The following is a 26,677-nucleotide window of genomic DNA, read 5'->3' as shown; positions in this document are numbered from 1 at the left end:
GAAATATATATGCCAATCAAAATTCATCATGAAATATATATCATCCACAGATCCAAAAATATTTAATTTACTGAACATGGATTTATGTATCATGTTGTTCAAGTAGAAAGCTCACCCATAGGTTGAATTTTCTGTTCCGACAGCATTTAGGAGGAGTGATCTCTTCTCACAATTTGTATCTGCCATGTCAGCCACCTCACAAGAATGTACGTGGGATACCAGGTAGGATTCTAAATGTGCATGTAAAAATACATGTGCTGAATAGGCTACAGAGAAAGGGAGACAGGAATTCACATATTTGTTAAGTTTACAAACACATGGAGAACTACTTCTCTTAAATTGGACTAGATTTATAACACCTAGCCTTTATAATGCCAAAGGAAAGTCCAATTATACACCATGCCTCCTCTGAACTGCATGTATTGCTATTCTGTTTGGGTTATTTTCCTCCATCATATCAGGATTGGTAATCAGAGTCTAGGAGGGTATTGGTTAGTGTCAGGGATTCAGTATTTTGAATGGAAAATAGGAAAATGAATCCAATGTGTATGCAATTATGTGCTACCCAAAAATCTTCCCACTCTCATCAAGAACAATGCCTTGACATTACCTTTGCCCCAAGTAAGACACAATTCGATGAGAAGAGTTAGAAAATCTGTGAATACATATATACAATGGAAAATGCTCAGGAGTTCACAACCTTGGAGGTGGTAGTGGAGTTTCCATAAGTAAGGGACAGGGTAAACACTCCACAAACATGGAGCTCTGCTGGCCTAAAGACTTCTTGGGAAACTGCCTCTGAGGTTGGACCCTTGAAATATATGTTGTTGTCAGGAGCTTTATCTTCCTTTGTAGTGAGACCATCAAAGCTTGGTCTGCGTCTATGTGGCCTGGAGGACATGTTTTCTGATTTTCCAATGAACATGAGGCAGCAGTGCTGAATTCTCTCTTTGTAGGTAAACTGTGGCCACTGGGGTCTAAGTGTTTCCCGTGTGGACTGTGAGGCCATTTGGTCATCCTCCACTTTTCCTGGTGTTTCTTGCTGCTTCACTGGGAGTTTCCTATTTGCTTCATGAAATACAAGGAGTTCAACTGGGACACAGTACTAGAGGGAGTTCTGTCACGTGTGCTGACTCAGGGTCCTAGGAGAATGCACCAACCAGGCTTCTATCCCACAGAGCTTGCCCCCTTGACCATAGCAACCTGATTCTGAACATTGCCTGGAATCCTCTCCATATAACACGATGCCTTTACATATAAGGGTCTGCTGGCTGCACCGTGTCAGTCACAAGCCATGTGGAAGCCAATGGCAGATCCACATGGCCCCACCACAGATGTTTTATCACACACCTGCACACCACTGCTCTAGGCACACTAATCAGCAGGCTCCAACTTACTGGCATCTCTGTTCTACACCGTTTTCCTGAAACCCAGTCAATCAAGGCACTGTCTGGTACACTCATGATCAGCAACAGGACATCCAAAGGTTCTCCAGTGCCACCTGGTCATGGGAATTTCAAAAATTTCATGGTATTTATCACGCCATTTTTCAAGGATGAACTTGGAGGCACTGTGGGTTTCTATTCATTCAGGAACCACTAAATGGTGAGGTAGCTCATTTCAATGAAAGCTCTGGAGAAACACTCAGAGGCAAGGCTTCCCAAGAGTGGCCAGAAGGTCACATCAAGCCAGGCTCATTGAGGTCTACAATGTGAGGTCCCTGTGTGTTTTGACTCTCAATTATGGCTGCCAGGTCTTAAGAATAAAATCATGTGATATACTGGCTGAGATTCCCAGTGCTCTGTCTAAAGCCACCCTGGGCCTAGATCTCAGTTTCCAAGGGCAACTCTCATGTGTGGTCTACTAAAATCCCAACACAATTCATGGCAATACTTCTCTGAGTTCAGTTCCAGAACTCAGTCTCTAAGGGGAATCACGCCAGAGTTCAAGACCAGGTGGACCAAGTCATCCCTTCCAACCGCCACAGAAATGACCACAATTCACACCAAAACACTGCCACATGGCCCTCATCTTCTTCCATATAGACACTCATCATAACCTCTGGCTGGAGGGTTCCATGAGGGGGGCAGCCCAAGACAGTGTCTAGAATAAGCTCCCTTGCCCCTCATTTGCCTAATGTCAGGGTGGCCTGGACACCCTTCCTGTGAACCAGGAGTGATCAAATACGTCTGCCATTAATACTGCTCTGCTTCTCCAATTTGAGGCCTACTGACTTTCGGGTATAGATTCTTTGTGTCAATTGGAGACATGAGAAAACCCAAGAACCTATGGGCTAGCCTCTGCAGGGCTTTGAAAAACTCATTTGACCCAAAGGATCCCTATTCTCACTTGATGGAGGTCAGGAACTTTCCAGAGGAAAGTGAGAGACTTCATCCACAATGACTGCTCTTTTTGCCATTTTGGCTTTGGATGCACACATGGGATCTTTCTTTAATCCATCAGGTGCTGAGAATCAAAGCCACAGCCTCACACAGGGCCAAGAGGCTGATTCACTCACATTCCTTTGCACAGGAATTAAGCAAAAAGCCACAGGTGATGCCCATTCATTTCCATTTGAAAACTGTTTACTTCAGGCTTCACAAAGGGGTGGCCTGAAGCAAAGACCTTCCTGACAGTCAGGGCAACAGAACAATAGGTAAGCAAAAGGCCCAAAGCAGGGTTTCTCCACTGACACTTTACTGGTCACACTGATATCTGAGTTTTCTGAGATGCTTGCCATTCCCTTCAGTTATCCAGTACATGGCCATGTCACTGAGCTAGGAGGTGGTAATATATCTTAGACACAAAACCATGAGCCTATTCTGGAGAGTGGCCAGAATTCAGGAAGAAAACAGGAACTTAGCAAGATAGTAGGTGTTGCCCATAGAAAAGGCAAGCCCCAGTCCATTCATAAATTGGAAAGGATGAATGCTGGAAAGTTTTCTACTAGACAGGACACATCCATTGATTCATTCTCTTTCCAATGTCTACAACCAGGGATACAGTGGGATACACAGACATAGAAACACTCCCCTTGTCAAACGACTTACTAGAAACAGTACACTCCAAACCAAACAAACTGCCTTTCCTACCTATTCTCAGAACATGAGACAAAACCATAAACTCACAACCACACCCACTAAGGTACCTCCTTCCCCAAAGTAGGTCTGTGACAATCCGGAGTGTCTTCTGACTGGTGGGCCATACAATGTTCCCCCAAAATGGCCCGTCCTCTCTCAGATCTGGCCTCCTTGGCCTACTCAATGAAGTTGTCAGGAGGCACCAGTGAGCCACTCACTACCTGCTTTCCAGAAAAGTCCCCTCTTCAGAGCTTTCCTGGCATTTGGTCATCCTCACATCAGTAGGTACCAAGAAAGACTGACTCTGTCCTTGGTAAATGCAAACAAGTGAGCCCACTGGGACTGGGACTGAAACTGGCTCTGGGTGCCTGGCTTCCTGGTTGCCAAGTTCAGAGAGTTCCATCACAAAAGAAGTGAGGTGAGGTCACTTCCTTCAGGAACTGAATGAGGTCACTGCCTTGGCAACCAAATTGTCCTAACAGTTGCTTCCAAGGGTCCTATGAGATGGAGGCTGCCCCTGCTTCCTGTGACACTTTCACAAGTTAGAATGGTATATCCTCCATAGGCACCCAAGAACAGCTTTCCACCCAGGCCTGGTTTGGTCCATCTTGTCTACATTAAGAAGAGTGCGGCTCATTCAGACACAACCCTTCATCCTGACCAGGTTGTTTGCCATGGAAGATGACTTTTGCTCTCTCATGTCCTTCAGAGCTGCCTACATCTTCTCCAGGGATCATTTCTGCATGGACCTTTGAGTTCTCAGCAGGTGGAAGATCCCCTACATTCCTCTATTGTAAGACCAACTCTGTCCCTGCTCTTCTGTAAAGTTGGATTGAGGGAACAGTGTATGGTTAGGGGTAAGAACATGTTTGATTTGGGTTAGGAATCATTCTACTGGATGAAGAATGGTATTGGGAACCTGCGATATTTATAATAATATATACGTGAAGTATATGTATGAAAACAGAAATCTAAGTAAGCTTTGAAGCCCAAAAGAGCATTGGGCCGTTGACTGGGATACTTAGCTTTGAATTACATTCTGCACAGATGTCTCAGATAAATTGATATACAATGGCATAAGACCTTGTACCTTGGATGATTGAAGGTGGAAGAGAACATCCAGTCAAAAAGGGATAGTAGGTAGGAATAGGAAGATAGTCAGTAGGTTTAGGAAGAAGAGTGAGTATAACATTTGGACCAAATGACCTTTAGCAGTAGGGTGTCAGTTAGAGAGTAGATGTAAATGTCAGCACATGTGAAGAGTCAGTCACAAGAATGAATATGGGAAATTATGTAGGAAAGCAGATATCAATAGAGACTTTGGGAAATCAGTCAAAGTATAAAGTGAGTGATGGGATTAGATATTTTCAACAGGGTTGAGGTTGAATATGTAATCTTAGGACGAAGCAACTGTGTAGTCACCAATAGGATAGACATTTGAGAGCATTAGGCCCCTGGACAAGGATGTTTTTAGTAATCCATGCTCACTTTCCATTTAGACTTTGGTACAATCATAAGTGTGAACTTTGCATTATGTGTCCAGAATATCACGGTGATAAAATGAATATGTAGATCAGGTGACATGAGTATTTCTTCCACCATTTCTGGGAGCAATATCTTGCAGACGTATTGATTAGTATTTGGGGGCACCAATAGGTGTACCCTGTGTCTATGAATATAGAGACAATGCATGGATAGACCACACTGTGAATAAATAATATATCTGGTTCCAATTTACATAATGGATTGAACTGATACCTGAAAATATATAGGAAATCTAATATTGATACACAATCATTCATTAAAACCAGTTATATATCTAATGGTAATATTAGGTTTATGGTTTACCATGAAGGCTGTGTGAGATTTGCTTGAAAAGTGATTATGGAAATCGAAAATAATGTGTTTGGAAAGAAGTCTCATGAAAAGACCAGTCCAGAAACGTACAGGAGTACATTTCTTCTGAAGCAGGAAGTGATTGAAAGTGAACCAAATGCCTGGAAATTTGTGAACTTGTGGATGAAATATATATCCTATGATGTGCATCTACTGAAGAAATAGTGAAGTACCAGTGTCGAAAAAAAAGAAACGTCAAAATACACATCATGAATCATAGGAATCTACTTGCATTGATGCTAAACTCGGTCAGTTACTGTAGAAATATTAGGATTTCTAAGCACCATTCGCTACGAAACAAATGTGTATTTCAGGTGGATGAATATTTCTGAGAATAATCTTTTGAAAAGATGATTATAAATCCACATACATGAACATGAATGAATTTAGGGAGTGTATAATAAGACACATATATTTCATACTTTGAAAAATCTGGAGAGTGTGTGTGTGTGTGTGTGTGTGTGTGTGTGTATACACACACACACACACACACACACACACATTCAAACAAAACAAACACAGAGAGACTTTAAAAAGAAGAAATATATATGCCAATCAAAATTCATCATGAAATATATATCATCCACAGATCCAAAAATATTTAATTTACTGAACATGGATTTATGTATCATGTTGTTCAAGTAGAAAGCTCACCCATAGGTTGAATTTTCTGTTCCGACAGCATTTAGGAGGAGTGATCTCTTCTCACAATTTGTATCTGCCATGTCAGCCACCTCACAAGAATGTACGTGGGATACCAGGTAGGATTCTAAATGTGCATGTAAAAATACATGTGCTGAATAGGCTACAGAGAAAGGGAGACAGGAATTCACATATTTGTTAAGTTTACAAACACATGGAGAACTACTTCTCTTAAATTGGACTAGATTTATAACACCTAGCCTTTATAATGCCAAAGGAAAGTCCAATTATACACCATGCCTCCTCTGAACTGCATGTATTGCTATTCTGTTTGGGTTATTTTCCTCCATCATATCAGGATTGGTAATCAGAGTCTAGGAGGGTATTGGTTAGTGTCAGGGATTCAGTATTTTGAATGGAAAATAGGAAAATGAATCCAATGTGTATGCAATTATGTGCTACCCAAAAATCTTCCCACTCTCATCAAGAACAATGCCTTGACATTACCTTTGCCCCAAGTAAGACACAATTCGATGAGAAGAGTTAGAAAATCTGTGAATACATATATACAATGGAAAATGCTCAGGAGTTCACAACCTTGGAGGTGGTAGTGGAGTTTCCATAAGTAAGGGACAGGGTAAACACTCCACAAACATGGAGCTCTGCTGGCCTAAAGACTTCTTGGGAAACTGCCTCTGAGGTTGGACCCTTGAAATATATGTTGTTGTCAGGAGCTTTATCTTCCTTTGTAGTGAGACCATCAAAGCTTGGTCTGCGTCTATGTGGCCTGGAGGACATGTTTTCTGATTTTCCAATGAACATGAGGCAGCAGTGCTGAATTCTCTCTTTGTAGGTAAACTGTGGCCACTGGGGTCTAAGTGTTTCCCGTGTGGACTGTGAGGCCATTTGGTCATCCTCCACTTTTCCTGGTGTTTCTTGCTGCTTCACTGGGAGTTTCCTATTTGCTTCATGAAATACAAGGAGTTCAACTGGGACACAGTACTAGAGGGAGTTCTGTCACGTGTGCTGACTCAGGGTCCTAGGAGAATGCACCAACCAGGCTTCTATCCCACAGAGCTTGCCCCCTTGACCATAGCAACCTGATTCTGAACATTGCCTGGAATCCTCTCCATATAACAAGATGCCTTTACATATAAGGGTCTGCTGGCTGCACCGTGTCAGTCACAAGCCATGTGGAAGCCAATGGCAGATCCACATGGCCCCAACACAGATGTTTTATCACACACCTGCACACCACTGCTCTAGGCACACTAATCAGCAGGCTCCAACTTACTGGCATCTCTGTTCTACACCGTTTTCTTGAAACCCAGTCAATCAAGGCACTGTCTGGTACACTCATGATCAGCAACAGGACATCCAAAGGTTCTCCAGTGCCATGTGGTCATGGGAATTTCAAAAATTTCATGGTATTTATCACGCCATTTTTCAAGGATGAACTTGGAGGCACTGTGGGTTTCTATTCATTCAGGAACCACTAAATGGTGAGGTAGCTCATTTCAATGAAAGCTCTGGAGAAACACTCAGAGGCAAGGCTTCCCAAGAGTGGCCAGAAGGTCACATCAAGCCAGGCTCATTGAGGTCTACAATGTGAGGTCCCTGTGTGTTTTGACTCTCAATTATGGCTGCCAGGTCTTAAGAATAAAATCATGTGATATACTGGCTGAGATTCCCAGTGCTCTGTCTAAAGCCACCCTGGGCCTAGATCTCAGTTTCCAAGGGCAACTCTCATGTGTGGTCTACTAAAATCCCAACACAATTCATGGCAATACTTCTCTGAGTTCAGTTCCAGAACTCAGTCTCTAAGGGGAATCACGCCAGAGTTCAAGACCAGGTGGACCAAGTCATCCCTTCCAACCGCCACAGAAAGGACCACAATTCACACCAAAACACTGCCACATGGCCCTCATCTTCTTCCATATAGACACTCATCATAACCTCTGGCTGGAGGGTTCCATGAGGGGGGCAGCCCAAGACAGTGTCTAGAATAAGCTCCCTTGCCCCTCATTTGCCTAATGTCAGGGTGGCCTGGACACCCTTCCTGTGAACCAGGAGTGATCAAATACGTCTGCCATTAATACTGCTCTGCTTCTCCAATTTGAGGCCTACTGACTTTCGGGTATAGATTCTTTGTGTCAATTGGAGACATGAGAAAACCCAAGAACCTATGGGCTAGCCTCTGCAGGGCTTTGAAAAACTCATTTGACCCAAAGGATCCCTATTCTCACTTGATGGAGGTCAGGAACTTTCCAGAGGAAAGTGAGAGACTTCATCCACAATGACTGCTCTTTTTGCCATTTTGGCTTTGGATGCACACATGGGATCTTTCTTTAATCCATCAGGTGCTGAGAATCAAAGCCACAGCCTCACACAGGGCCAAGAGGCTGATTCACTCACATTCCTTTGCACAGGAATTAAGCAAAAAGCCACAGGTGATGCCCATTCATTTCCATTTGAAAACTGTTTACTTCAGGCTTCACAAAGGGGTGGCCTGAAGCAAAGACCTTCCTGACAGTCAGGGCAACAGAACAATAGGTAAGCAAAAGGCCCAAAGCAGGGTTTCTCCACTGACACTTTACTGGTCACACTGATATCTGAGTTTTCTGAGATGCTTGCCATTCCCTTCAGTTATCCAGTACATGGCCATGTCACTGAGCTAGGAGGTGGTAATATATCTTAGACACAAAACCATGAGCCTATTCTGGAGAGTGGCCAGAATTCAGGAAGAAAACAGGAACGTAGCAAGATAGTAGGTGTTGCCCATAGAAAAGGCAAGCCCCAGTCCATTCATAAATTGGAAAGGATGAATGCTGGAAAGTTTTCTACTAGACAGGACACATCCATTGATTCATTCTCTTTCCAATGTCTACAACCATACAGTGGGATACACAGACATAGAAACACTCGCCTTGTCAAACGACTTACTAGAAACAGTACACTCCAAACCAAACAAACTGCCTTTCCTACCTATTCTCAGAACATGAGACAAAACCATAAACTCACAACCACACCCACTAAGGTACCTCCTTCCCCAAAGTAGGTCTGTGACAATCCGGAGTGTCTTCTGACTGGTGGGCCATACAATGTTCCCCCAAAATGGCCCGTCCTCTCTCAGATCTGGCCTCCTTGGCCTACTCAATGAAGTTGTCAGGAGGCACCAGTGAGCCACTCACTACCTGCTTTCCAGAAAAGTCCCCTCTTCAGAGCTTTCCTGGCATTTGGTCATCCTCACATCAGTAGGTACCAAGAAAGACTGACTCTGTCCTTGGTAAATGCAAACAAGTGAGCCCACTGGGACTGGGACTGAAACTGGCTCTGGGTGCCTGGCTTCCTGGTTGCCAAGTTCAGAGAGTTCCATCACAAAAGAAGTGAGGTGAGGTCACTTCCTTCAGGAACTGAATGAGGTCACTGCCTTGGCAACCAAATTGTCCTAACAGTTGCTTCTAAGGGTCCTATGAGATGGAGGCTGCCTCTGCGTCCTGTGACACTTTCACAAATTAGAATGGTATATCCTCCATAGGCACCCAAGAACAGCTTTCCACCCAGGCCTGGTTTGGTCCATCTTGTCTACATTAAGAAGAGTGCGGCTCATTCAGACACAACCCTTCATCCTGACCAGGTTGTTTGCCATGGAAGATGACTTTTGCTCTCTCATGTCCTTCAGAGCTGCCTACATCTTCTCCAGGGATCATTTCTGCATGGACCTTTGAGTTCTCAGCAGGTGGAAGATCCCCTACATTCCTCTATTGTAAGACCAACTCTGTCCCTGCTCTTCTGTAAAGTTGGATTGAGGGAACAGTGTATGGTTAGGGGTAAGAACATGTTTGATTTGGGTTAGGAATCATTCTACTGGATGAAGAATGGTATTGGGAACCTGCGATATTTATAATAATATATACGTGAAGTATATGTATGAAAACAGAAATCTAAGTAAGCTTTGAAGCCCAAAAGAGCATTGGGCCGTTGACTGGGATACTTAGCTTTGAATTACATTCTGCACAGATGTCTCAGATAAATTGATATACAATGGCATAAGACCTTGTACCTTGGATGATTGAAGGTGGAAGAGAACATCCAGTCAAAAAGGGATAGTAGGTAGGAATAGGAAGATAGTCAGTAGGTTTAGGAAGAAGAGTGAGTATAACATTTGGACCAAATGACCTTTAGCAGTAGGGTGTCAGTTAGAGAGTAGATGTAAATGTCAGCACATGTGAAGAGTCAGTCACAAGAATGAATATGGGAAATTATGTAGGAAAGCAGATATCAATAGAGACTTTGGGAAATCAGTCAAAGTATAAAGTGAGTGATAGGATTAGATATTTTCAACAGGGTTGAGGTTGAATATGTAATCTTAGGACGAAGCAACTGTGTAGTCACCAATAGGATAGACATTTGAGAGCATTAGGCCCCTGGACAAGGATGTTTTTAGTAATCCATGCTCACTTTCCATTTAGACTTTGGTACAATCATAAGTGTGAACTTTGCATTATGTGTCCAGAATATCACGGTGATAAAATGTATATGTAGATCAGGTGACATGAGTATTTCTTCCACCATTTCTGGGAGCAATATCTTGAAGACGTATTGATTAGTATTTGGGTGCACCAATAGGTGTACCCTGTGTCTATGAATATAGAGACAATGCATGGATAGACCACACTGTGAATAAATAATATATCTGGTTCCAATTTACATAATGGATTGAACTGATACCTGAAAATATATAGGAAATCTAATATTGATACACAATCATTCATTAAAACCAGTTATATATCTAATGGTAATATTAGGTTTATGGTTTACCATGAAGGCTGTGTGAGATTTGCTTGAAAAGTGATTATGGAAATCGAAAATAATGTGTTTGGAAAGAAGTCTCATGAAAAGACCAGTCCAGAAACGTACCGGAGTACATTTGTTCTGAAGCAGGAAGTGATTGAAAGTGAACCAAATGCCTGGAAATTTGTGAACTTGTGGATGAAATATATATCCTATGATGTGCATCTACTGAAGAAATAGTGAAGTACCAGTGTCGAAAAAAAAAGAAACGTCAAAATACACATCATGAATCATAGGAATCTACTTGCATTGATGCTAAACTCGGTCAGTTACTGTAGAAATATTAGGATTTCTAAGCACCATTCGCTACGAAACAAATGTGTATTTCAGGTGGATGAATATTTCTGAGAATAATCTTTTGAAAAGATGATTATAAATCCACATACATGAACATGAATGAATTTAGGGAGTGTATAATAAGACACATATATTTCATACTTTGAAAAATCTGGAGAGAGTGTGTGTGTGTGTGTGTGTGTGTGTGTATACACACACACACACACATTCAAACAAAACAAACAGAGAGAGACTTTAAAAAGAAGAAATATATATGCCAATCAAAATTCATCATGAAATATATATCATCCACAGATCCAAAAATATTTAATTTACTGAACATGGATTTATGTATCATGTTGTTCAAGTAGAAAGCTCACCCATAGGTTGAATTTTCTGTTCCGACAGCATTTAGGAGGAGTGATCTCTTCTCACAATTTGTATCTGCCATGTCAGCCACCTCACAAGAATGTACGTGGGATACCAGGTAGGATTCTATATGTGCATGTAAAAATACATGTGCTGAAGAGGCTACAGAGAAAGGGAGACAGGAATTCACATATTTGTTAACTTTACAAACACATGGAGAACTACTTCTCTTAAATTGGACTAGATTTATAACACCTAGCCTTTATAATGCCAAAGGAAAGTCCAATTATACACCATGCCTCCTCTGAACTGCATGCATTGCTATTCTGTTTGGGTTAGTTTCCTCCATCATATCAGGATTGGTAATCAGAGTCTAGGAGGGTATGGGTTCGTGTCAGGGATTCAGTATTTTGAATGGAAAATAGGAAAATGAATCCAATGTGTATGCAATTATGTGCTACACAAAAATCTTCCCACTCTCATCAAGAACAATGCCTTGACATTACCTTTGGCGCAAGTAAGACACAATTCGAAGAGACCAGTTAGAAAATCTGTGAATATATATATATACAGTGGAAAATGCTCAGGAGTTCACAACCTTGGAGGTGGTAGAGGGTTTTCCATAAGTAAGGGACAGGGTAAACACTCCACAAACATGGAGCTCTGCTGGCATAAAGACTTCTTGGGAAACTGCCTCTGAGGTTGGACCCTTGAAATATATGTTGTTGTCAGGAGCTTTATCTTCCTTTGTAGTGAGACCATCAAAGCTTGGTCTGCATCTATGTGGCCTGGAGGACATGGTTTCTGATTTTCCAATGAACATGAGGCAGCAGTGCTGAATTCTCTCTTTGTAGGTAAACTGTGGCCACTGGGGTCTAAGTGTATCCCCGTGTGGACTGTGAGGCCATTTTGTCATCCTCCACTTTTCCTGGTGTTTCTTGCTGCTTCACTGGGAGTTTCCTATTTGCTTCATGAAATACAAGGAGTTCAACTGGGACACAGTGCTGGAGGGAGTTCTGTCATGTGTGCTGACTCAGGGTCCTAGGAGAATGCACCAACCAGGCTTCTATCCCACAGAGCTTGCCCCCTTGACCATAGCAACCTGATTCTGAACATTGCCTGGAAACCTCTCCATATAACAAGATGCCTTTACATATAAGGGTCTGCTGGCTGCACCGTGTCAGTCACAAGCCATGTGGAAGCCAATGGCAGATCCACATGGCCCCACCACAGATGTTTTATCACACACCTGCACACCACTGCTCTAGGCACACTAATCAGCAGGCTCCAACTTACTGGCATCTCTGTTCTACACCGTTTTCCTGAAACCCAGTCAATCAAGGCACTGTCTGGTACACTCATGATCAGCAACAGGACATCCAAAGGTTCTCCAGTGCCACCTGGTCATGGGAATTTCAAAAATTTCATGGTATTTATCACGCCATTTTTCAAGGATGAACTTGGAGGCACTGTGGGTTTCTATTCATTCACTAACCACTAAATGGTGAGGTAGCTCATTTCAATGAAAGCTCTGGAGAAACACTCAGAGGCAAGGCTTCCCAAGAGTGGCCAGAAGGTCACATCAAGCCAGGCTCATTAAGGTCTACAATGTGAGGTCCCTGTGTGTTTTGACTCTCAATTATGGCTGCCAGGTCTTTAAGAATAAAATCATGTGATATCCTGGCTGAGATTCCCTGTGCTCTGTGGAAAGCCACCCTGGGCCTAGATCTCAGTTTCCAAGGGCAACTCTCATGCGTGGTCTACTAAAATCCCAACACAATTCATGGCAATACTTCTCTGAGTTCAGTTCCAGAACTCAGTCTCTAAGGGGAATCACGCCAGAGTTCAAGACCAGGTGGACCAAGTCATCCCTTCCAACCGCCACAGAAAGGACCACAATTCACACCAAAACACTGCCACATGGCCCTCATCTTCTTCCACATAGACACTCATCATAACCTCTGGCTGGAGGGTTCCATGAGGGGGGCAGCCCAAGACAGTGTCTAGAATAAGCTCCCTTGCCCCTCATTTGCCTAATGTCAGGGTGGCCTGGACACCCTTCCTGTGAACCAGGAGTGAACAAATACGTCTGCCATTAATACTGCTCTGCTTCTCCAATTTGAGGCCTACTGACTTTCGGGTATAGATTCTTTGTGTCAATTGGAGACATGAGAAAACCCAAGAACCTATGGGCTAGCCTCTGCAGGGCTTTGAAAAACTCATTTGACCCAAAGGATCCCTATTCTCACTTGATGGAGGTCAGGAACTTTCCAGAGGAAAGTGAGAGACTTCATCCACAATGACTGCTCTTTTTGCCATTTTGGCTTTGGATGCACACATGGGATCTTTCTTTAATCCATCAGGTGCTGAGAATCAAAGCCACAGCCTCACACAGGGCCAAGAGGCTGATTCACTCACATTCCTTTGCACAGGAATTAAGCAAAAAGCCACAGGTGATGCCCATTCATTTCCATTTGAAAACTGTTTACTTCAGGCTTCACAAAGGGGTGGCCTGAAGCAAAGACCTTCCTGACAGTCAGGGCAACAGAACAATAGGTAAGCAAAAGGCCCAAAGCAGGGTTTCTCCACTGACACTTTACTGGTCACACTGATATCTGAGTTTTCTGAGATGCTTGCCATTCCCTTCAGTTATCCAGTACATGGCCATGTCACTGAGCTAGGAGGTGGTAATATATCTTAGACACAAAACCATGAGCCTATTCTGGAGAGTGGCCAGAATTCAGGAAGAAAACAGGAACTTAGCAAGATAGTAGGTGTTGCCCATAGAAAAGGCAAGCCCCAGTCCATTCATAAATTGGAAAGGATGAATGCTGGAAAGTTTTCTACTAGACAGGACACATCCATTGATTCATTCTCTTTCCAATGTCTACAACCAGGGATACAGTGGGATACACAGACATAGAAACACTCCCCTTGTCAAACGACTTACTAGAAACAGTACACTCCAAACCAAACAAACTGCCTTTCCTACCTATTCTCAGAACATGAGACAAAACCATAAACTCACAACCACACCCACTAAGGTACCTCCTTCCCCAAAGTAGGTCTGTGACAATCCGGAGTGTCTTCTGACTGGTGGGCCATACAATGTTCCCCCAAAATGGCCCGTCCTCTCTCAGATCTGGCCTCCTTGGCCTACTCAATGAAGTTGTCAGGAGGCACCAGTGAGCCACTCACTACCTGCTTTCCAGAAAAGTCCCCTCTTCAGAGCTTTCCTGGCATTTGGTCATCCTCACATCAGTAGGTACCAAGAAAGACTGACTCTGTCCTTGGTAAATGCAAACAAGTGAGCCCACTGGGACTGGGACTGAAACTGGCTCTGGGTGCCTGGCTTCCTGGTTGCCAAGTTCAGAGAGTTCCATCACAAAAGAAGTGAGGTGAGGTCACTTCCTTCAGGAACTGAATGAGGTCACTGCCTTGGCAACCAAATTGTCCTAACAGTTGCTTCCAAGGGTCCTATGAGATGGAGGCTGCCCCTGCTTCCTGTGACACTTTCACAAGTTAGAATGGTATATCCTCCATAGGCACCCAAGAACAGCTTTCCACCCAGGCCTGGTTTGGTCCATCTTGTCTACATTAAGAAGAGTGCGGCTCATTCAGACACAACCCTTCATCCTGACCAGGTTGTTTGCCATGGAAGATGACTTTTGCTCTCTCATGTCCTTCAGAGCTGCCTACATCTTCTCCAGGGATCATTTCTGCATGGACCTTTGAGTTCTCAGCAGGTGGAAGATCCCCTACATTCCTCTATTGTAAGACCAACTCTGTCCCTGCTCTTCTGTAAAGTTGGATTGAGGGAACAGTGTATGGTTAGGGGTAAGAACATGTTTGATTTGGGTTAGGAATCATTCTACTGGATGAAGAATGGTATTGGGAACCTGCGATATTTATAATAATATATACGTGAAGTATATGTATGAAAACAGAAATCTAAGTAAGCTTTGAAGCCCAAAAGAGCATTGGGCCGTTGACTGGGATACTTAGCTTTGAATTACATTCTGCACAGATGTCTCAGATAAATTGATATACAATGGCATAAGACCTTGTACCTTGGATGATTGAAGGTGGAAGAGAACATCCAGTCAAAAAGGGATAGTAGGTAGGAATAGGAAGATAGTCAGTAGGTTTAGGAAGAAGAGTGAGTATAACATTTGGACCAAATGACCTTTAGCAGTAGGGTGTCAGTTAGAGAGTAGATGTAAATGTCAGCACATGTGAAGAGTCAGTCACAAGAATGAATATGGGAAATTATGTAGGAAAGCAGATATCAATAGAGACTTTGGGAAATCAGTCAAAGTATAAAGTGAGTGATGGGATTAGATATTTTCAACAGGGTTGAGGTTGAATATGTAATCTTAGGACGAAGCAACTGTGTAGTCACCAATAGGATAGACATTTGAGAGCATTAGGCCCCTGGACAAGGATGTTTTTAGTAATCCATGCTCACTTTCCATTTAGACTTTGGTACAATCATAAGTGTGAACTTTGCATTATGTGTCCAGAATATCACGGTGATAAAATGAATATGTAGATCAGGTGACATGAGTATTTCTTCCACCATTTCTGGGAGCAATATCTTGAAGACGTATTGATTAGTATTTGGGTGCACCAATAGGTGTACCCTGTGTCTATGAATATAGAGACAATGCATGGATAGACCACACTGTGAATAAATAATATATCTGGTTCCAATTTACATAATGGATTGAACTGATACCTGAAAATATATAGGAAATCTAATATTGATACACAATCATTCATTAAAACCAGTTATATATCTAATGGTAATATTAGGTTTATGGTTTACCATGAAGGCTGTGTGAGATTTGCTTGAAAAGTGATTATGGAAATCGAAAATAATGTGTTTGGAAAGAAGTCTCATGAAAAGACCAGTCCAGAAACGTACAGGAGTACATTTCTTCTGAAGCAGGAAGTGATTGAAAGTGAACCAAATGCCTGGAAATTTGTGAACTTGTGGATGAAATATATATCCTATGATGTGCATCTACTGAAGAAATAGTGAAGTACCAGTGTCGAAAAAAAAGAAACGTCAAAATACACATCATGAATCATAGGAATCTACTTGCATTGATGCTAAACTCGGTCAGTTACTGTAGAAATATTAGGATTTCTAAGCACCATTCGCTACGAAACAAATGTGTATTTCAGGTGGATGAATATTTCTGAGAATAATCTTTTGAAAAGATGATTATAAATCCACATACATGAACATGAATGAATTTAGGGAGTGTATAATAAGACACATATATTTCATACTTTGAAAAATCTGGAGAGTGTGTGTGTGTGTGTGTGTGTGTGTGTGTGTATACACACACACACACACACACACACACACACATTCAAACAAAACAAACACAGAGAGACTTTAAAAAGAAGAAATATATATGCCAATCAAAATTCATCATGAAATATATATCATCCACAGATCCAAAAATATTTAATTTACTGAACATGGATTTATGTATCATGTTGTTCAAGTAGAAAGCTCACCCATAGGTTGAATTTTCTGTTCCGACAGCATTTAGGAGGAGTGATCTCTTCTCACAATTTGTATCTGCCATGTCAGCCACCTCACAAGAATGTACGTGGGATACCAGGTAGGATTCTAAATGTGCATGTAAAAATACATGTGCTGAATAGGCTACAGAGAAAGGGAGACAGGAATTCACATATTTGTTAAGTTTACAAACACATGGAGAACTACTTCTCTTAAATTGGACTAGATTTATAACACCTAGCCTTTATAATGCCAAAGGAAAGTCCAATTATACACCATGCCTCCTCTGAACTGCATGTATTGCTATTCTGTTTGGGTTATTTTCCTCCATCATATCAGGATTGGTAATCAGAGTCTAGGAGGGTATTGGTTAGTGTCAGGGATTCAGTATTTTGAATGGAAAATAGGAAAATGAATCCAATGTGTATGCAATTATGTGCTACCCAAAAATCTTCCCACTCTCATCAAGAACAATGCCTTGACATTACCTTTGCCCCAAGTAAGACACAATTCGATGAGAAGAGTTAGAAAATCTGTGAATACATATATACAATGGAAAATGCTCAGGAGTTCACAACCTTGGAGGTGGTAGTGGAGTTTCCATAAGTAAGGGACAGGGTAAACACTCCACAAACATGGAGCTCTGCTGGCCTAAAGACTTCTTGGGAAACTGCCTCTGAGGTTGGACCCTTGAAATATATGTTGTTGTCAGGAGCTTTATCTTCCTTTGTAGTGAGACCATCAAAGCTTGGTCTGCGTCTATGTGGCCTGGAGGACATGTTTTCTGATTTTCCAATGAACATGAGGCAGCAGTGCTGAATTCTCTCTTTGTAGGTAAACTGTGGCCACTGGGGTCTAAGTGTTTCCCGTGTGGACTGTGAGGCCATTTGGTCATCCTCCACTTTTCCTGGTGTTTCTTGCTGCTTCACTGGGAGTTTCCTATTTGCTTCATGAAATACAAGGAGTTCAACTGGGACACAGTACTAGAGGGAGTTCTGTCACGTGTGCTGACTCAGGGTCCTAGGAGAATGCACCAACCAGGCTTCTATCCCACAGAGCTTGCCCCCTTGACCATAGCAACCTGATTCTGAACATTGCAGGGAATCCTCTCCATATAACACGATGCCTTTACATATAAGGGTCTGCTGGCTGCACCGTGTCAGTCACAAGCCATGTGGAAGCCAATGGCAGATCCACATGGCCCCAACACAGATGTTTTATCACACACCTGCACACCACTGCTCTAGGCACACTAATCAGCAGGCTCCAACTTACTGGCATCTCTGTTCTACACCGTTTTCATGAAACCCAGTCAATCAAGGCACTGTCTGGTACACTCATGATCAGCAACAGGACATCCAAAGGTTCTCCAGTGCCATGTGGTCATGGGAATTTCAAAAATTTCATGGTATTTATCACGCCATTTTTCAAGGATGAACTTGGAGGCACTGTGGGTTTCTATTCATTCAGGAACCACTAAATGGTGAGGTAGCTCATTTCAATGAAAGCTCTGGAGAAACACTCAGAGGCAAGGCTTCCCAAGAGTGGCCAGAAGGTCACATCAAGCCAGGCTCATTGAGGTCTACAATGTGAGGTCCCTGTGTGTTTTGACTCTCAATTATGGCTGCCAGGTCTTAAGAATAAAATCATGTGATATCCTGGCTGAGATTCCCAGTGCTCTGTGGAAAGCCACCCTGGGCCTAGATCTCAGTTTCCAAGGGCAACTCTCATGTGTGGTCTACTAAAATCCCAACACAATTCATGGCAATACTTCTCTGAGTTCAGTTCCAGAACTCAGTCTCTAAGGGGAATCACGCCAGAGTTCAAGACCAGGTGGACCAAGTCATCCCTTCCAACCGCCACAGAAATGACCACAATTCACACCAAAACACTGCCACATGGCCCTCATCTTCTTCCATATAGACACTCATCATAACCTCTGGCTGGAGGGTTCCATGAGGGGGGCAGCCCAAGACAGTGTCTAGAATAAGCTCCCTTGCCCCTCATTTGCCTAATGTCAGGGTGGCCTGGACACCCTTCCTGTGAACCAGGAGTGATCAAATACGTCTGCCATTAATACTGCTCTGCTTCTCCAATTTGAGGCCTACTGACTTTCGGGTATAGATTCTTTGTGTCAATTGGAGACATGAGAAAACCCAAGAACCTATGGGCTAGCCTCTGCAGGGCTTTGAAAAACTCATTTGACCCAAAGGATCCCTATTCTCACTTGATGGAGGTCAGGAACTTTCCAGAGGAAAGTGAGAGACTTCATCCACAATGACTGCTCTTTTTGCCATTTTGGCTTTGGATGCACACATGGGATCTTTCTTTAATCCATCAGGTGCTGAGAATCAAAGCCACAGCCTCACACAGGGCCAAGAGGCTGATTCACTCACATTCCTTTGCACAGGAATTAAGCAAAAAGCCACAGGTGATGCCCATTCATTTCCATTTGAAAACTGTTTACTTCAGGCTTCACAAAGGGGTGGCCTGAAGCAAAGACCTTCCTGACAGTCAGGGCAACAGAACAATAGGTAAGCAAAAGGCCCAAAGCAGGGTTTCTCCACTGACACTTTACTGGTCACACTGATATCTGAGTTTTCTGAGATGCTTGCCATTCCCTTCAGTTATCCAGTACATGGCCATGTCACTGAGCTAGGAGGTGGTAATATATCTTAGACACAAAACCATGAGCCTATTCTGGAGAGTGGCCAGAATTCAGGAAGAAAACAGGAACTTAGCAAGATAGTAGGTGTTGCCCATAGAAAAGGCAAGCCCCAGTCCATTCATAAATTGGAAAGGATGAATGCTGGAAAGTTTTCTACTAGACAGGACACATCCATTGATTCATTCTCTTTCCAATGTCTACAACCAGGGATACAGTGGGATACACAGACATAGAAACACTCCCCTTGTCAAACGACTTACTAGAAACAGTACACTCCAAACCAAACAAACTGCCTTTCCTACCTATTCTCAGAACATGAGACAAAACCATAAACTCACAACCACACCCACTAAGGTACCTCCTTCCCCAAAGTAGGTCTGTGACAATCCGGAGTGTCTTCTGACTGGTGGGCCATACAATGTTCCCCCAAAATGGCCCGTCCTCTCTCAGATCTGGCCTCCTTGGCCTACTCAATGAAGTTGTCAGGAGGCACCAGTGAGCCACTCACTACCTGCTTTCCAGAAAAGTCCCCTCTTCAGAGCTTTCCTGGCATTTGGTCATCCTCACATCAGTAGGTACCAAGAAAGACTGACTCTGTCCTTGGTAAATGCAAACAAGTGAGCCCACTGGGACTGGGACTGAAACTGGCTCTGGGTGCCTGGCTTCCTGGTTGCCAAGTTCAGAGAGTTCCATCACAAAAGAAGTGAGGTGAGGTCACTTCCTTCAGGAACTGAATGAGGTCACTGCCTTGGCAACCAAATTGTCCTAACAGTTGCTTCCAAGGGTCCTATGAGATGGAGGCTGCCCCTGCTTCCTGTGACACTTTCACAAGTTAGAATGGTATATCCTCCATAGGCACCCAAGAACAGCTTTCCACCCAGGCCTGGTTTGGTCCATCTTGTCTACATTAAGAAGAGTGCGGCTCATTCAGACACAACCCTTCATCCTGACCAGGTTGTTTGCCATGGAAGATGACTTTTGCTCTCTCATGTCCTTCAGAGCTGCCTACATCTTCTCCAGGGATCATTTCTGCATGGACCTTTGAGTTCTCAGCAGGTGGAAGATCCCCTACATTCCTCTATTGTAAGACCAACTCTGTCCCTGCTCTTCTGTAAAGTTGGATTGAGGGAACAGTGTATGGTTAGGGGTAAGAACATGTTTGATTTGGGTTAGGAATCATTCTACTGGATGAAGAATGGTATTGGGAACCTGCGATATTTATAATAATATATACGTGAAGTATATGTATGAAAACAGAAATCTAAGTAAGCTTTGAAGCCCAAAAGAGCATTGGGCCGTTGACTGGGATACTTAGCTTTGAATTACATTCTGCACAGATGTCTCAGATAAATTGATATACAATGGCATAAGACCTTGTACCTTGGATGATTGAAGGTGGAAGAGAACATCCAGTCAAAAAGGGATAGTAGGTAGGAATAGGAAGATAGTCAGTAGGTTTAGGAAGAAGAGTGAGTATAACATTTGGACCAAATGACCTTTAGCAGTAGGGTGTCAGTTAGAGAGTAGATGTAAATGTCAGCACATGTGAAGAGTCAGTCACAAGAATGAATATGGGAAATTATGTAGGAAAGCAGATATCAATAGAGACTTTGGGAAATCAGTCAAAGTATAAAGTGAGTGATGGGATTAGATATTTTCAACAGGGTTGAGGTTGAATATGTAATCTTAGGACGAAGCAACTGTGTAGTCACCAATAGGATAGACATTTGAGAGCATTAGGCCCCTGGACAAGGATGTTTTTAGTAATCCATGCTCACTTTCCATTTAGACTTTGGTACAATCATAAGTGTGAACTTTGCATTATGTGTCCAGAATATCACGGTGATAAAATGAATATGTAGATCAGGTGACATGAGTATTTCTTCCACCATTTCTGGGAGCAATATCTTGAAGACGTATTGATTAGTATTTGGGTGCACCAATAGGTGTACCCTGTGTCTATGAATATAGAGACAATGCATGGATAGACCACACTGTGAATAAATAATATATCTGGTTCCAATTTACATAATGGATTGAACTGATACCTGAAAATATATAGGAAATCTAATATTGATACACAATCATTCATTAAAACCAGTTATATATCTAATGGTAATATTAGGTTTATGGTTTACCATGAAGGCTGTGTGAGATTTGCTTGAAAAGTGATTATGGAAATCGAAAATAATGTGTTTGGAAAGAAGTCTCATGAAAAGACCAGTCCAGAAACGTACAGGAGTACATTTCTTCTGAAGCAGGAAGTGATTGAAAGTGAACCAAATGCTAGGAAATTTGTGAACTTGTGGATGAAATATATATCCTATGATGTGCATCTACTGAAGAAATAGTGAAGTACCAGTGTCGAAAAAAAAGAAACGTCAAAATACACATCATGAATCATAGGAATCTACTTGCATTGATGCTAAACTCGGTCAGTTACTGTAGAAATATTAGGATTTCTAAGCACCATTCGCTACGAAACAAATGTGTATTTCAGGTGGATGAATATTTCTGAGAATAATCTTTTGAAAAGATGATTATAAATCCACATACATGAACATGAATGAATTTAGGGAGTGTATAATAAGACACATATATTTCATACTTTGAAAAATCTGGAGAGTGTGTGTGTGTGTGTGTGTGTGTGTGTGTGTGTATACACACACACACACACACACACACACACATTCAAACAAAACAAACACAGAGAGACTTTAAAAAGAAGAAATATATATGCCAATCAAAATTCATCATGAAATATATATCATCCACAGATCCAAAAATATTTAATTTACTGAACATGGATTTATGTATCATGTTGTTCAAGTAGAAAGCTCACCCATAGGTTGAATTTTCTGTTCCGACAGCATTTAGGAGGAGTGATCTCTTCTCACAATTTGTATCTGCCATGTCAGCCACCTCACAAGAATGTACGTGGGATACCAGGTAGGATTCTAAATGTGCATGTAAAAATACATGTGCTGAATAGGCTACAGAGAAAGGGAGACAGGAATTCACATATTTGTTAAGTTTACAAACACATGGAGAACTACTTCTCTTAAATTGGACTAGATTTATAACACCTAGCCTTTATAATGCCAAAGGAAAGTCCAATTATACACCATGCCTCCTCTGAACTGCATGTATTGCTATTCTGTTTGGGTTATTTTCCTCCATCATATCAGGATTGGTAATCAGAGTCTAGGAGGGTATTGGTTAGTGTCAGGGATTCAGTATTTTGAATGGAAAATAGGAAAATGAATCCAATGTGTATGCAATTATGTGCTACCCAAAAATCTTCCCACTCTCATCAAGAACAATGCCTTGACATTACCTTTGCCCCAAGTAAGACACAATTCGATGAGAAGAGTTAGAAAATCTGTGAATACATATATACAATGGAAAATGCTCAGGAGTTCACAACCTTGGAGGTGGTAGTGGAGTTTCCATAAGTAAGGGACAGGGTAAACACTCCACAAACATGGAGCTCTGCTGGCCTAAAGACTTCTTGGGAAACTGCCTCTGAGGTTGGACCCTTGAAATATATGTTGTTGTCAGGAGCTTTATCTTCCTTTGTAGTGAGACCATCAAAGCTTGGTCTGCGTCTATGTGGCCTGGAGGACATGTTTTCTGATTTTCCAATGAACATGAGGCAGCAGTGCTGAATTCTCTCTTTGTAGGTAAACTGTGGCCACTGGGGTCTAAGTGTTTCCCGTGTGGACTGTGAGGCCATTTGGTCATCCTCCACTTTTCCTGGTGTTTCTTGCTGCTTCACTGGGAGTTTCCTATTTGCTTCATGAAATACAAGGAGTTCAACAGGGACACAGTACTAGAGGGAGTTCTGTCACGTGTGCTGACTCAGGGTCCTAGGAGAATGCACCAACCAGGCTTCTATCCCACAGAGCTTGCCCCCTTGACCATAGCAACCTGATTCTGAACATTGCCTGGAATCCTCTCCATATAACACGATGCCTTTACATATAAGGGTCTGCTGGCTGCACCGTGTCAGTCACAAGCCATGTGGAAGCCAATGGCAGATCCACATGGCCCCAACACAGATGTTTTATCACACACCTGCACACCACTGCTCTAGGCACACTAATCAGCAGGCTCCAACTTACTGGCATCTCTGTTCTACACCGTTTTCATGAAACCCAGTCAATCAAGGCACTGTCTGGTACACTCATGATCAGCAACAGGACATCCAAAGGTTCTCCAGTGCCACCTGGTCATGGGAATTTCAAAAATTTCATGGTATTTATCACGCCATTTTTCAAGGATGAACTTGGAGGCACTGTGGGTTTCTATTCATTCAGGAACCACTAAATGGTGAGGTAGCTCATTTCAATGAAAGCTCTGGAGAAACACTCAGAGGCAAGGCTTCCCAAGAGTGGCCAGAAGGTCACATCAAGCCAGGCTCATTGAGGTCTACAATGTGAGGTCCCTGTGTGTTTTGACTCTCAATTATGGCTGCCAGGTCTTAAGAATAAAATCATGTGATATACTGGCTGAGATTCCCAGTGCTCTGTCTAAAGCCACCCTGGGCCTAGATCTCAGTTTCCAAGGGCAACTCTCATGTGTGGTCTACTAAAATCCCAACACAATTCATGGCAATACTTCTCTGAGTTCAGTTCCAGAACTCAGTCTCTAAGGGGAATCACGCCAGAGTTCAAGACCAGGTGGACCAAGTCATCCCTTCCAACCGCCACAGAAATGACCACAATTCACACCAAAACACTGCCACATGGCCCTCATCTTCTTCCATATAGACACTCATCATAACCTCTGGCTGGAGGGTTCCATGAGGGGGGCAGCCCAAGACAGTGTCTAGAATAAGCTCCCTTGCCCCTCATTTGCCTAATGTCAGGGTGGCCTGGACACCCTTCCTGTGAACCAGGAGTGATCAAATACGTCTGCCATTAATACTGCTCTGCTTCTCCAATTTGAGGCCTACTGACTTTCGGGTATAGATTCTTTGTGTCAATTGGAGACATGAGAAAACCCAAGAACCTATGGGCTAGCCTCTGCAGGGCTTTGAAAAACTCATTTGACCCAAAGGATCCCTATTCTCACTTGATGGAGGTCAGGAACTTTCCAGAGGAAAGTGAGAGACTTCATCCACAATGACTGCTCTTTTTGCCATTTTGGCTTTGGATGCACACATGGGATCTTTCTTTAATCCATCAGGTGCTGAGAATCAAAGCCACAGCCTCACACAGGGCCAAGAGGCTGATTCACTCACATTCCTTTGCACAGGAATTAAGCAAAAAGCCACAGGTGATGCCCATTCATTTCCATTTGAAAACTGTTTACTTCAGGCTTCACAAAGGGGTGGCCTGAAGCAAAGACCTTCCTGACAGTCAGGGCAACAGAACAATAGGTAAGCAAAAGGCCCAAAGCAGGGTTTCTCCACTGACACTTTACTGGTCACACTGATATCTGAGTTTTCTGAGATGCTTGCCATTCCCTTCAGTTATCCAGTACACGGCCATGTCACTGAGCTAGGAGGTGGTAATATATCTTAGACACAAAACCATGAGCCTATTCTGGAGAGTGGCCAGAATTCAGGAAGAAAACAGGAACTTAGCAAGATAGTAGGTGTTGCCCATAGAAAAGGCAAGCCCCAGTCCATTCATAAATTGGAAAGGATGAATGCTGGAAAGTTTTCTACTAGACAGGACACATCCATTGATTCATTCTCTTTCCAATGTCTACAACCAGGGATACAGTGGGATACACAGACATAGAAACACTCCCCTTGTCAAACGACTTACTAGAAACAGTACACTCCAAACCAAACAAACTGCCTTTCCTACCTATTCTCAGAACATGAGACAAAACCATAAACTCACAACCACACCCACTAAGGTACCTCCTTCCCCAAAGTAGGTCTGTGACAATCCGGAGTGTCTTCTGACTGGTGGGCCATACAATGTTCCCCCAAAATGGCCCGTCCTCTCTCAGATCTGGCCTCCTTGGCCTACTCAATGAAGTTGTCAGGAGGCACCAGTGAGCCACTCACTACCTGCTTTCCAGAAAAGTCCCCTCTTCAGAGCTTTCCTGGCATTTGGTCATCCTCACATCAGTAGGTACCAAGAAAGACTGACTCTGTCCTTGGTAAATGCAAACAAGTGAGCCCACTGGGACTGGGACTGAAACTGGCTCTGGGTGCCTGGCTTCCTGGTTGCCAAGTTCAGAGAGTTCCATCACAAAAGAAGTGAGGTGAGGTCACTTCCTTCAGGAACTGAATGAGGTCACTGCCTTGGCAACCAAATTGTCCTAACAGTTGCTTCCAAGGGTCCTATGAGATGGAGGCTGCCCCTGCTTCCTGTGACACTTTCACAAGTTAGAATGGTATATCCTCCATAGGCACCCAAGAACAGCTTTCCACCCAGGCCTGGTTTGGTCCATCTTGTCTACATTAAGAAGAGTGCGGCTCATTCAGACACAACCCTTCATCCTGACCAGGTTGTTTGCCATGGAAGATGACTTTTGCTCTCTCATGTCCTTCAGAGCTGCCTACATCTTCTCCAGGGATCATTTCTGCATGGACCTTTGAGTTCTCAGCAGGTGGAAGATCCCCTACATTCCTCTATTGTAAGACCAACTCTGTCCCTGCTCTTCTGTAAAGTTGGATTGAGGGAACAGTGTATGGTTAGGGGTAAGAACATGTTTGATTTGGGTTAGGAATCATTCTACTGGATGAAGAATGGTATTGGGAACCTGCGATATTTATAATAATATATACGTGAAGTATATGTATGAAAACAGAAATCTAAGTAAGCTTTGAAGCCCAAAAGAGCATTGGGCCGTTGACTGGGATACTTAGCTTTGAATTACATTCTGCACAGATGTCTCAGATAAATTGATATACAATGGCATAAGACCTTGTACCTTGGATGATTGAAGGTGGAAGAGAACATCCAGTCAAAAAGGGATAGTAGGTAGGAATAGGAAGATAGTCAGTAGGTTTAGGAAGAAGAGTGAGTATAACATTTGGACCAAATGACCTTTAGCAGTAGGGTGTCAGTTAGAGAGTAGATGTAAATGTCAGCACATGTGAAGAGTCAGTCACAAGAATGAATATGGGAAATTATGTAGGAAAGCAGATATCAATAGAGACTTTGGGAAATCAGTCAAAGTATAAAGTGAGTGATGGGATTAGATATTTTCAACAGGGTTGAGGTTGAATATGTAATCTTAGGACGAAGCAACTGTGTAGTCACCAATAGGATAGACATTTGAGAGCATTAGGCCCCTGGACAAGGATGTTTTTAGTAATCCATGCTCACTTTCCATTTAGACTTTGGTACAATCATAAGTGTGAACTTTGCATTATGTGTCCAGAAT

This window comes from Urocitellus parryii, chromosome 5 (genome assembly GCF_045843805.1).
Source record: "Urocitellus parryii isolate mUroPar1 chromosome 5, mUroPar1.hap1, whole genome shotgun sequence".
Lineage (NCBI taxonomy): Eukaryota > Metazoa > Chordata > Mammalia > Rodentia > Sciuridae > Urocitellus > Urocitellus parryii.
The sequence above is the reverse complement of the archived record's forward strand: the minus strand, read 5'-3'. Positions refer to the sequence as shown.